Here is a 12,057-nt window from a genome sequence, read left to right on the forward strand (position 1 = left end):
CAAAGACCAGTCTTATAACCCATGACTTTCAGGGGGGGGAAAAAGTGACAAATTTTAATTGGACTATCAGTCTACACTGATTTGTATTGGCTCACATTTTCAAGGATGTCTCTGTAAAGAAGAAGGACCTCCTACTTGACGTGGATGTTAAGATTAACTTTGACATTTAGAACATTTCACAAGCAGTATTGACTTTGTAGGTCATCAGAGCCATCTGGGGCCTGATTCCGTAACTGCTTTTATGAGCAGAAATGCTTTCTAGGACTGAACATCTTATGAGCAGTGAATGGAAGTGTTAGGTGTATATCAACTGAATATATCTAGAAGATCTTGTAATTTTTTTTCTTTCTTTTGAAGGCATATGATCACCCTGAATTTCAGAATTAGCAAAGCACAGCTGTTCCTGGATTGCAAGTCACTTCCATTTAAGAGGTTGTAGCCTTTATTCTTATTGCTCTGATATGGACCTTGTGCAGTTATTCTTCCCATTATAAATTCTGCTGGATAATTTCAGAGCTTTCTTTCTGAGATTGCTTTGAAGTCCACTAACAGTATGAGAGTAATTCAGAGCACAATTTCTTACCTAATTAGCTTTGTTGTCTCTAAGGAGTACATGATATCTTTTCCCACAGACTTCTAGTTTGCTTGCAGGTCAGTTTGTGATACCAGCTTTAAACTATGATCTACATGGTTTGAGTCAACTGTACCTCAAAAACAAGTTCTGCCCCTACTGCAATTCCAACAGCTCTGAGCTTGTTAGCTCTCTTGCCACCGTGTGTGGCATAGCTCTCCTCTTCTGATATGTGGTGGGACTCCCCATCTTCTTGTTCCATGGTACAGGCTCTCCTCAAAACAGGTCCACACAATAAGGCATTACGGCCTTGAAGTCTCTTTCCTGCTGTTCCAGAGTTTGTGATATAGGACTCTGTCCCATGATGTGACCCCCTTCTGTTTCCATGGGTTTTATGTTTAACTCCCTTCCTAAAGGTGTGTGTGTGTGTGTGTGTGTGTGTAAATTGAAGTCTGCGTTAAAAACCTTCCTATTCTTGTCTCTCATCCATTACAATGAGCAGCTGGAGATAGGATATCACAACCCCATTCAGGGAAACTCAAACAAACTCTCCACTCATTCTCAAGGGGACAACAATCAATGTATGTAACTCTGTTTTCCCTGAATATTCCAGAAAAATGATGGTGAAACTGCAACCCATAACTAAACCAGCAAGTGGTACTATTCTGAACAATATGTGAACAGAGGCCTAGAAGTCCAAGCCAGCAGTGACAGGAGATGATTGGAGGAGTCTGGAGGCAGCAACTGGAAGTAGATGGCAATACTGCCTTATGCCTCAAAGAAGAGTTACTTCAGAAAAGTAAAACAATCATCAAATTAAAGAGTGACAAAAAATACTATTGTGTATAGTATTTTGTATTACTGTGTATAGTAATGTGAAAAATGATATAATGATAAATTACTAGCATTGGTGTGTTCAGATTATTTATTAGTTTCTTAACAACCTGTTGCTTAATCAATAAACACTGTAGTCTCTTGAACAGGTTATAATCAAGCCTGTAATATAAAGAAGGAGAATGGTGCTGGTGAAGTAACAGGTAAGCAAGAAGAAGGTAAGCCATGAAGAAATAAATTATTAGATGAGTACATCAGTTGCAGGAGGGATGAGCTGAGGAATATCAGATCTACCTCCTAGTTTTTATTTAGCTTGAATGTTTAACCTGATACGTTCTTTAGCCAAAGGGTATGAATCTAATATTTGTGTAGTACAGCTTTAGTAAGGTTCAGCCTTTTTGCAGCACTTAGAACTTGGATTTATGCTTTTTACCTAAAGTTCTGCCATTTTCTCCTGAAGTTCCTTGCCAGTTCAGTAAGTCAGGAAGGACATGAGGAGACTCATTTTCTTTGGTATCTGTCACAGGTGAATTTTTAAGAGAAGTCGTCATTGTGGGGTTAACTAAAAGGGTTTTATTAATGATTAAATGATGATCCAATTATAATTCATTGATGACTGAATGATAATCAAATGGTGATTAAGCAATAATTGAATGGTAATTAAACAGTGATTTAGCAATGATTTGACAATGATTTAATGACGATTTAAACAATAATTTAGATGGTGATTAGACGGTGTCAAACATTCTACTACTTACTACACTTCTAATAATTAAGCTATAGCTGGATATATAAATGTCACTAGCACACAATATAATTTTAGGCCCAGTGTAAAATGTCTCTTACCTCGTTATAGACATCAAATACTGGGTAAGGGGTTTCTGAACCTTGAGGAGTAATCTTGACAGGTGTCCCTGCTCAAGGGGAGATCACCATTACGCAGCCCACTGCCATGCAGAAGAGCTCAATGGGCTCGGGGGACTACAGATACCTATAGTGTAAAGTGATTGACTTGTAATCAACCCCCACTTTGGTGTGTGTGCAGTTGTGCAGCTGTAGCAGTTTTAGTTTTGTCTAGTCCCAGCTCAGCCTGGTACTGTTAGCTCCATAAGACATGGCTTAGACTCCTTGGTTCCCAAAAAGACTTGATCTAGCACTGTTCTCAAGATTTACACAGGAGGGCTGATTTCAGTCAGGCCTACTTCTCAATGATGCTTGAATCAAAGTAGTACTCACTTGCTCAGAGTGGGGGCATCTGTCTCAGTATCCTTGTGTAAAAAAATCAAACTTTTTTTTCTTTTTTTTTTAACCTTTCTTCACAAAGTCAGTCTGATATGCTGGTGAACATTTGGAGTCCACTCTGACTTTAAACGAAGGCAGCATCACCTGGTGGTGGGGTTATACAATGTGGGTTATACATTGTTTATAACATAGCATAAAAAAGGGTTGCTTAAGTTTACATTTAGTTTTGATGTTGCTTTCGGCCAATTACCAAGGAGCCACAATTGTTAAATGGGGTGCCAACAATTAGATTTTAACAGGATACACTTTTGTTCCTTCTGTTCACCTTTGGTATTTCAGATTTTAAGAGCTTGTGGCTTTAAACTTCTGTCTACAACTGTGAAAATTAAAATCTCTCTGTATGTGAAAGCCAAGATCCTTCTCTAACACTGATTTCAGGAGTTAGTGCCTAAGTGAAATATTGTGAGTGTGTCAGTAAAATTCTGAGACCTGGCAATAAGGTTCATCCAGAAATTCTGTACTGCAGCCAAAATCAGCATAGCTTAATTAAACCTAATTCTCACTGCATCTCATTAACAATAGTTTGCATTAGTAGCTTTCCACCATTAGGTGCCTAAATACTGGAGTTTTCAGTGTGTTATAAAAACCTGGGGAGTCAGACAGACAGCGGAGCGCACACTGAAAGGTGGATGTCTGAGCCCGCATGCTCTGTGATTTACACAGGCTGAGCCCCACCTGAACATGGGGTTTTCTCTCCTCCTTCACATAGAGACAGAAGACGGAGTCTTCAGGCTCCTCCTGTGTGAATCAGACCACCTAAAAGTGGGGGCAGGAGCCCCATTTCTGCCTCTGAGCTCAAGGGAGACATAAATAAATGTACTAGAAAGGTGAGGACAATTAGACAAGAGTGTCTCCACTGACTATATTAGAATCGATATGGCAAAAGACCTCACAATTCCAGCAGAGATGGAGATATATTTAAAAAGAAACCTCATAACTTTTCTTTTTTATTTTTTCTTTTTTTTTACTGCAACAGGGACAAAACCTATCATCCACTCAGACAAATTACAAGTAGATTTGAGAGGACTTTTCCTGTGCCACTCCAGTCTCATCCTCATTTTTGCTTCTGCTGCTGTATATTTTCATTTATGTGCATGCAAGTTCCCTAAGAAAATGTTTACTTAAGTTTGACGGTTGGCAGCTTTACAGAACTAAACCAAACTAACTTCCTCCAGAATAGCACTATTTTGCATATTCCCTGGTGACTGGATAATGTGAAATACTTTACTTGAAATTCTAATTAAGTTTAAATTAAAATTCTTTAGGTTTTTAATAGGAGATGAAACATTTTGTTGCCTCTTTCATTTCAGTGTTATATTTGCCAGCCTGCCTGATCAAGCCAACTTCATTTACACACTTTATATTGTTATTTTTTGTGGGTTTTGGCCTTGAGACCTTAGAAAAATGATACTGTTGAAATAATTCCCATCTTTCTCTGCTTAAAAATATCTCCTCTTAAGTTTACGGTCACAAGCATTCCAAAGAATAAATAAATGCAACATTCTTGTCATAGAAAAGTTCACACTTTCATGGTGCTGAAATTTTTCTAAAAACATGGCTAGACAGGAAAATTTGTATGCAGATTTAGGTTATTATACTATAGCTTACGTCTAGGGCTAGGTTCTAGCTTCCATTACATTTCTACAGTGCCACAGCTGTCCATGCAGTTGGATTAATCTGAAGGAGTATGGGCACTCTTCAATGAGCTTGGGCTGTTCACGCAATGACCACATCCATCAGAGTACAGCAGTACGAGAAACATGACCCATGGAGGCACAGCCCAGAAGTCTGCAGTGAAGTGCTGCCAAAGCTTACAGTTTAAGGCGAGAGGCAGTTCAAAGCTATGCTTTTTCTCTCTCTTCCCAGCACATCCTAAGGATAGGGAACGATGTTTCAGTCTCTGTGTATGATCTTCATAAAGATGTAGGCAGTTTTTCAGCCATGCAAATGTGAAAATAGGTTTTTACAGATCTTTGAAAATTAGGCTTTGAGTTGGCTCATGTATAAAACAAAGATGTAGCAACATGCAGAAAAGGTGGCGTATTTCCGATAGCTCTATGGAGTAGTGCCATCAACTTGACATTTGGAGATACAGAGGGGTGGTGGAGATCTCCTCTTTCCACCTCCTCATGCTTATCCCAAGTTCCTCATGGCTTCTGTAGGTAATCCTGGTCTCACTGTACTCTTGTTTCTTTTAACTTGGCATCATGGATGAGATAACTAGTTATTACTAATTAGATGACACTGTACTAGCAGCCCAAATGGTTACTGGTTTGATGTCTTAAGGACAGCATCTTAAAAGGATGACATTATTAACAGCATGACTTTAATACATGCAAGACCAAAAGTAAATCCGTAGGAGCATGTATTATTTCAGTGGAATATATCCACATTTTTATATGGGAGAAGAATATGAATTTATTTACTAAGTTAAAATGTTCTGCATTGCTAAAATTCAGAGGAAGTCCGTTTCAGTTATAAAGACGCTATTTTAGATCTGCCAGTTTACACATTATACATGTAGGTATACGGGACCAAACATCATTTGGCTGGGTTTGCCTAGCTTGTCTTGTATCAGTGGAGTTGCTGCAGCTGTAAGAATTGGAACTAGCTATAAAGTCCTAAAAGTTAAATTCTCAGGTCTTTGCTTCTTAAAAAAAATCTATTCAGTTACTTCATTCAACAACCTGTAGCATTTTCACACTGATAATACATAGTTGAACATGCCTTTTGATCCTTTCAGACATTCTTTTCACTCTGTCTTGAGTGGAACTCATGGTTTTGTTTTAGCTTCCTGAAGTAAAAACATCTGAGACACAAGCGTTTTTTAGGACAGGTAAAAAATGAGTTTAAAAAAGTTAGCTTTTACTCTCCTTTTCTTTTTCCTCCCACTTGCTTTCATGGCTGGCACTCTTAGGTTTGCTTCATTGTCCAAGAGTGTCTTGTCTCATGTTTCAGGAGGCTTATGGCTGATTATAGTCACCCAGACACTATGCTCCCTCCATGAAACTGCTTCAGATCTATTCCTGTAAATCTAATTGGTTTTATCCTTGATTATTGCCTCTGCCTTTCTCAAAGTTTCTGGAGTGCAAAATGTTCCTGCCCATTTTCTTACATATACCAAAAAATATATCCGGAAGTCTAAATTATCCCATTGAGCTCTTATGTGGATTTCAAGAGGTCCTCTCCAGAGACACCCATGTAGTCATCTCTACTATATGTAGACAACCTCTTATTTTAAGACATTAAGTTGATGTTGCTTAATGCCACCAGAAATAAAAGGTTAAAGCCGAGGCAAGTGGAGAGCAAAACACAATATTGACCAGGGCACGTTGCTTGCAATATATTGTTTTCCATAGGACAGTAAAGGTTGAAGAGAGTTTTACAGTCTGCATCAAAGTTTCTGGTCATCTTTTTATGATTTTGCTCTTCTGTCCTTGCAAGTGGGTGATTATTTGAGTAAGTATTTTGCTTTATCAATTTTACTACAGCTGATGAATCTCCTGTTTCTCCCCTTCAACTTTAGAAAGGGCCAAATCATGTTTTCTCCTGCTTAGAAGTTGCTTCAAAACTGGCATTAATCCCAAAACTGGCATTAATCTCTATATGCCAAACTGCTTCTTTCTCTGGATATGTGTTTTCGGGAAGTGTATCACCTGATCAGGAAAGAGATGGTCAGTTTCATGTTTGCTGTGGGAAAAGGACATCTCTAGCAGGCCTGGCTCAAGATCCAGGTCAAGGAGGCTGTTGAAACATGCCGCAGTGTCTTGCTGCCTTGTGTAACTGTTCTGTTTTGTGTGGAATCACAGTTTGATATATAGACAGTTAATGTCTAAGCCTTGTCACCCAACATGGAGTCAGAAGGAGCTTGGGATGAGCTCCTGGATCCCATCCCACATCCATCATTAAGGATAATGGGAATATTCAGGGAACAGGGTCCTGTTGCTTCAGGGAAGTGACTATTTTCTGATGTTTTTCTGGATTCTTCCCGTGGAATGTGACTCCTTCAGGATTTATCTTTTGATGATGAAATAGATCTTTGTTTTTGCTCTTGTATTTACAGCTGGAAATTCTACAGCTTTAGTGTCATCTGACACTGAGGGGACAGACAGGTTCTTTTAGGGATCCTTGGCAGAATGATGATGGCACTAAATCGTAGTTACAATTAAAGCTCTATTTTCTTAACAGGATTTTATGATTAGTATAGAAAAGAATTTATGATTAGAATGGCACAGGATTTCTACAAGCAAAATCAATGTAGTACAATCTATAAGTAGCATAATACAGAATTTATAATACAACTTAACTTATGATTTCTAATCGCCTAGATCCTCTGCAGATTGGGTCAAATCTTGATACATGGTTTACTGTATCAATATAACAATCACAGTCTAGACCTGAATATCCTATGAAAGAATACAAGTTGCTCAGTCCTCAAAGGAAGCAGATGATGGTGGAGGTGTCCCTGGCCATTGGGACATCACAGGTCTCACTGTCCAGCAGCAGTTCTGGTCCAGGTTCCCCACTTAGGACTTGTAAGTACTTGATTTTATGGACAGTGCTCTGGGTGCTGTTACACTTCCCTGCTCTGTGAGGGGGTCATCACCACCACCTGGTTGCCCAAGTGCCTGGGACCTTCAAGGCCAGTGAGGAAGAGAATAATCAGCCTGGTGCCCAGGAATCTTGAGGCCAGTAGGGAGAGGACGAAGAAATCTGTTTGGTTTGTCTGCTTGGTTCACAGGACCTTCAGGACCTGATAATGAGGGAACGGGAACGAATATGTGACTCGCTCAGTCACAGAGAATGCCTGCTTGCCTCAGAAAATGGTGTTCGTTATGCTAACCACATTACCAGAGGTCAGAAGCAGGGGGTACCTGTCACATTTAGTCGTCGGTAATGGAGTAATTTACTTTCCAGAGGCTCTATCATGTTCTTTATCTTTTGTTTGTTTGTTTGTTTGTTTGTTTATAAAAGCTGTCCTATAAATGTGGATCCTTTCATCTTATGAGAGTATATGGCATAATCTGACCACATATAGTCCATTTACCTTGAACAAAGTCTCCCAAACATGGACTTTATCACAGACTGTGGAGGCAAAAGGGAACCATGGTCTCTGTGCGATCTTTATTACTTCTGTCTTCTGTAGAAAACACATCTGGGTCAGAAAGTCCTGGAGCTAGAATGATATAAGAGGGTTTACATTTACCAAATTCTTACTCTTCCACAAAAATCAGCTTATGGCTTCAGATTGGCACAGAGCATGGGGATAGATGGGCCTTGATGACAGAATGACCCTTAAAACTATCCTCACATTTTTACCTCCACCCACAGTTGTTGCTTTATTAATCTGGATTGCTTTGGAGCCCGCTGCACTAGATTTCACAGTGCAGATGTAAGGGGGGAACAGTTTGATCAAGCAGAATCCAAGAACCAGCTAGTCACATTCTCAGCACTCTCTTTATTCCTGGCTGCCAGTTGTTCACTGATTTGGGTCTCCAAAGCCTGCCATCTGTTTGCAGCTTAGCCAAAATCAAGGTGTTTTTAAAATTTGTGATGCAGCCAAACTTCTAACAGAGACAGATTTTAAACTACCAGATTCATTCACTGCTTGACCTTGATTATTTCTGAACTTTCTTTAGCTATTTCATTTAGGAAATTTACTTGAGATTTTTGCTAGTAGACCAAAGACTAGAATTTGCTCCCTGGTCATTTTGTTTACATGGATGTATTTCTAGCTACGTTGTGCTCATTACCAAGGGAACTAAGCTCTTACCAAATACTATAGAATTCCCTTTGACATCAGGCATAGTGTAGGCACTATATGTCATTAAAATAATGTGAACTTATCTGCATGCATAGGGAATGGAAGATAGAAAATAGAATGGAATAATAAAATTATTCTGTTTAACATGCTTCATATTTAGAATCATTTCAGAACTGGTGACATTTTAGGTTTAAGTCAAAATTTTTAGAATAACATCTCTGTCACTACTACATATAATGAAAAAAAGAAGGGCTCAGGGACTCTGGTTCTGCAAATTATTCCATCTAGTATCTTCACAGACCTCCACAGAGGTTGACAGCATTGTCCATAAGTTTAAAATCTATCCTCAAGTGGTAATGTATGCCTAAAGGATCACAGGGCATGGTGTTTGGCTGTTTCTGAATATCTTCATTGGATATATCACTCCTTTTCCAAGTGAATAGGCACCCCTCACACAAATTCCTCACAGACCTGAAAATGACATCTGCACTCGTTTGAGGAGCCTGAGCCCTGTTCTTCAAGCTTTTCAGAGTATCTCAGAAACAGGTTCCTTGTTTCTGAAAACAAGCTTGTAGTCTGAAAACAAGCAGTGAATTATCACTGAGAACGAGCCGTGGTGCTCCAGTGGCTGCCCAGTCCAAAGTGGCCGGCATTGGTCTCTGAACACACCAGGTGCAAGCAGAGGGCTTCAGGCTCCAGGAATGCATATCTTGCACATGACACAGCTCAGACATTACATATGCCCTATCCCAATATGTAACTATAATACCTTCACTTTACAGCACATATTAGTGTTTATGTTCCAAGTTAAAACTTATATGCTGTGTTATTCAGCAACAATAACACACAGGCTGGCATTCCAGGGCTACAGCTCTTGCCACTTAGTCCCCATGGGCACAGCAAGGAGACCATAAGTACATATAATTCTGCCAGTTTCTATGGGTAAAGCAAGGGTCAGAGTAAGTACAATACTTTGAACTGCAACAGTCTGAAAGACCCCTCACTGTAACAGCAGCGAAACACGTTTTGCATACCTGAAAGTTAATTGCCTAAAGCAGCCCATGTTCTAAAATTCATGACTTGCATTTTTAAATTGTTAGAAAACCTCTTTCTTAAATGGTATAAAGACATATCATGTCTATGATTACTTACCTCTGTAATTCCAAAAAAAATGTCAATGTGCTGGCTGGAAACTCTCAAGAAAATAAATATGTACATTTCTTCCTCTGTGTAGGAGTAAGTTATATTTTGATGAAAAAGAGAATGTGATAGAGCCAGCTAACTTTTCAAAGACAAAAAAAGCCCTTTATATTTGAGAACTGGCAATATTTTCACAGAACTCCTTTTCTTTAAGGGGGTGTGTTCAGCTGGAAAACATCCTATTCAAATGCTACTACTGGATACTATACAGAAACTGAAATGACATTTTCAATATATTTACTGAACTCAAGCACTCCAGTGCTTCCCCCACCCCCCCTCCCCACCCACCCCCCCCAGTGCAGTAACATTTCTAGAGGTAGTAACTGTGTGACAAAGGAAATAATTTTCTTTGGCTAAAATTCCCAAATCAGTCTCACAACCTTCAATCCATGCAAACCCTCATTTTAATTTCATGTAAATATGCAGTTTATACATTTTGTATATAATGTGTGGCCTTTAGTACTATATATCAAATGGCCAGTGTTTCAATAAACCAGTGGAAAATAGAGCCATCTGCAATCTGTAGGCTGAGCATAGAAATAAAATTATGCTTTAATGCAACCGTGAAACTGTGGCATTCCAAAAATGGCATATTGCAATGTGTCCTAGAGCATTAGATATCCGTTAATCTTTTAGCAGCTTTTTGGGCAGGACATCTCTTTGAGCATGAATGCTTGTTTCCAAAGAGACCATGCCCATGTCTTAGGGGGGAGGTTATGAAGACTACTGAAGAAATTTGTCAGGACACCAGATTTATTATCCTTCTCTTTTTCAAAATGTACCATGTAATTGCTAATCTCTGGAAAACTTTGATTTAACATGTCATCTAAAAGATATTACTGTATTATTACTAGCACACTAGCCAGAATGTAAAATACAAGGGTGTGAGTAGAAGGAATGCATCCCAGATTTTCAGACATGACTGGCTAGAGTCTCCTGACACAGCAGTGATAGTGGCACCTTCCAGTCAAATTGTACCCTGTATGTTTAACTATATTATCTCCAGTAGCATAATTTTCAAGAATTAAAAAGCTGAAGCTTTACAAGTATAGTTTTAGAGAAGCAGACATTTTGTTGAGATAAAACGTCTATTACAGCCATTTCAAATGCCTGCAGTTCTCACAGCCTTAAAATCTTTTGTCTGGAAATAAGGATCTGTAGCAAATGTAAGCCTACTGTCAACAGACTTCATTTTTTTACACAGTAGAAGTTTTTTGCAAACATGCAGGACCCACAGCCCACCGATGGAAAACCACTACTTGTTTACCCAAGTGTTAAGACTGTATGAGACTTGATCCCTGGAACCTTGCAGCATACTAACAGGTCAAGAGACTTCAGAGAAAGAAATCAAAATGGCAAGACACTACTTATTCATCATGAACTAGGAATACCAGAGCAAGATGTTCACCTCTTCTCAAGCAAGCTGTATGTGTGCTGCAAGATACAATACATTGTCTATTCCCTTCGTAATGTGAGTTAATTTCTTCCCATTCTTCCAACTGATAATGACAAAAAAAAGTATCATGTCCTTTTCAGTCCTGGTTACAAGATACTCATTTACGGTTAGTCTTTACAGGTGTCTGCATAATCAGTTTCACAATATACTTCTGTTTTTTTCCTTAAGAATAGGGCTTGGAATGCCATGCTTTCAAGATGTGAAATGCCACATCATATGAAACAAAATCCATTGGCTGAAGGAATTTTAGAGTGTTATAAGATTATATTTCATTTTATAATGTCAAAGGTTCCATAGGCAAAAATTTGCTACAGTTAACAAGTATGACCTTTAAATTAGTCACATGAAATTCAAGGCATAAACTTTAATATTCACTCATGAACAGCATGTTTTTGCCTAAAAAATCTGGTGGAAGGAATGAATCCACCAGTCCTTATTAATATCACATTGGTGAATGGTACCAGAGTGGTGGTTCAAATCTATAGCACTTACTTGAGTAAGCAAGAGAGCTGAATCAGGCCAAATGAAAAAGAAGATCCTTGAAATAGTTAGATTTCAGCTCCTAAATCAATCATTGAACATTTCCAGCCATAAGTATGTGAGTAAACCTCTGCTTTTCAGCTCAGTTCTTAAGCATATGCTTACTTTGGAAAACTTGATGTGGTGAATCATGATGAAAAGAATCTTGTTAGATCTGTTCGCCCATTTATACCATATACAAGTAGGTGATAGGGGTTTTTTTTGTTTCAATTGCAGAGTAGAACTTAGAGTCCTTGTCAGCTACCTTAGATCAATAGAGTTTGCAAATGGATTTGTTAAAAAGGATAAAAATAACGCATAAGAGAATATGCTTTGAAAATTAATCAGCTTCGGAAGACCAAGGCTCACCCCTACTGTCACCTGTACAAATACTTACAAGAGTTGTGAAAT

This window comes from Calonectris borealis, chromosome Z (assembly GCF_964195595.1).
Source record: "Calonectris borealis chromosome Z, bCalBor7.hap1.2, whole genome shotgun sequence".
NCBI lineage: Eukaryota > Metazoa > Chordata > Aves > Procellariiformes > Procellariidae > Calonectris > Calonectris borealis.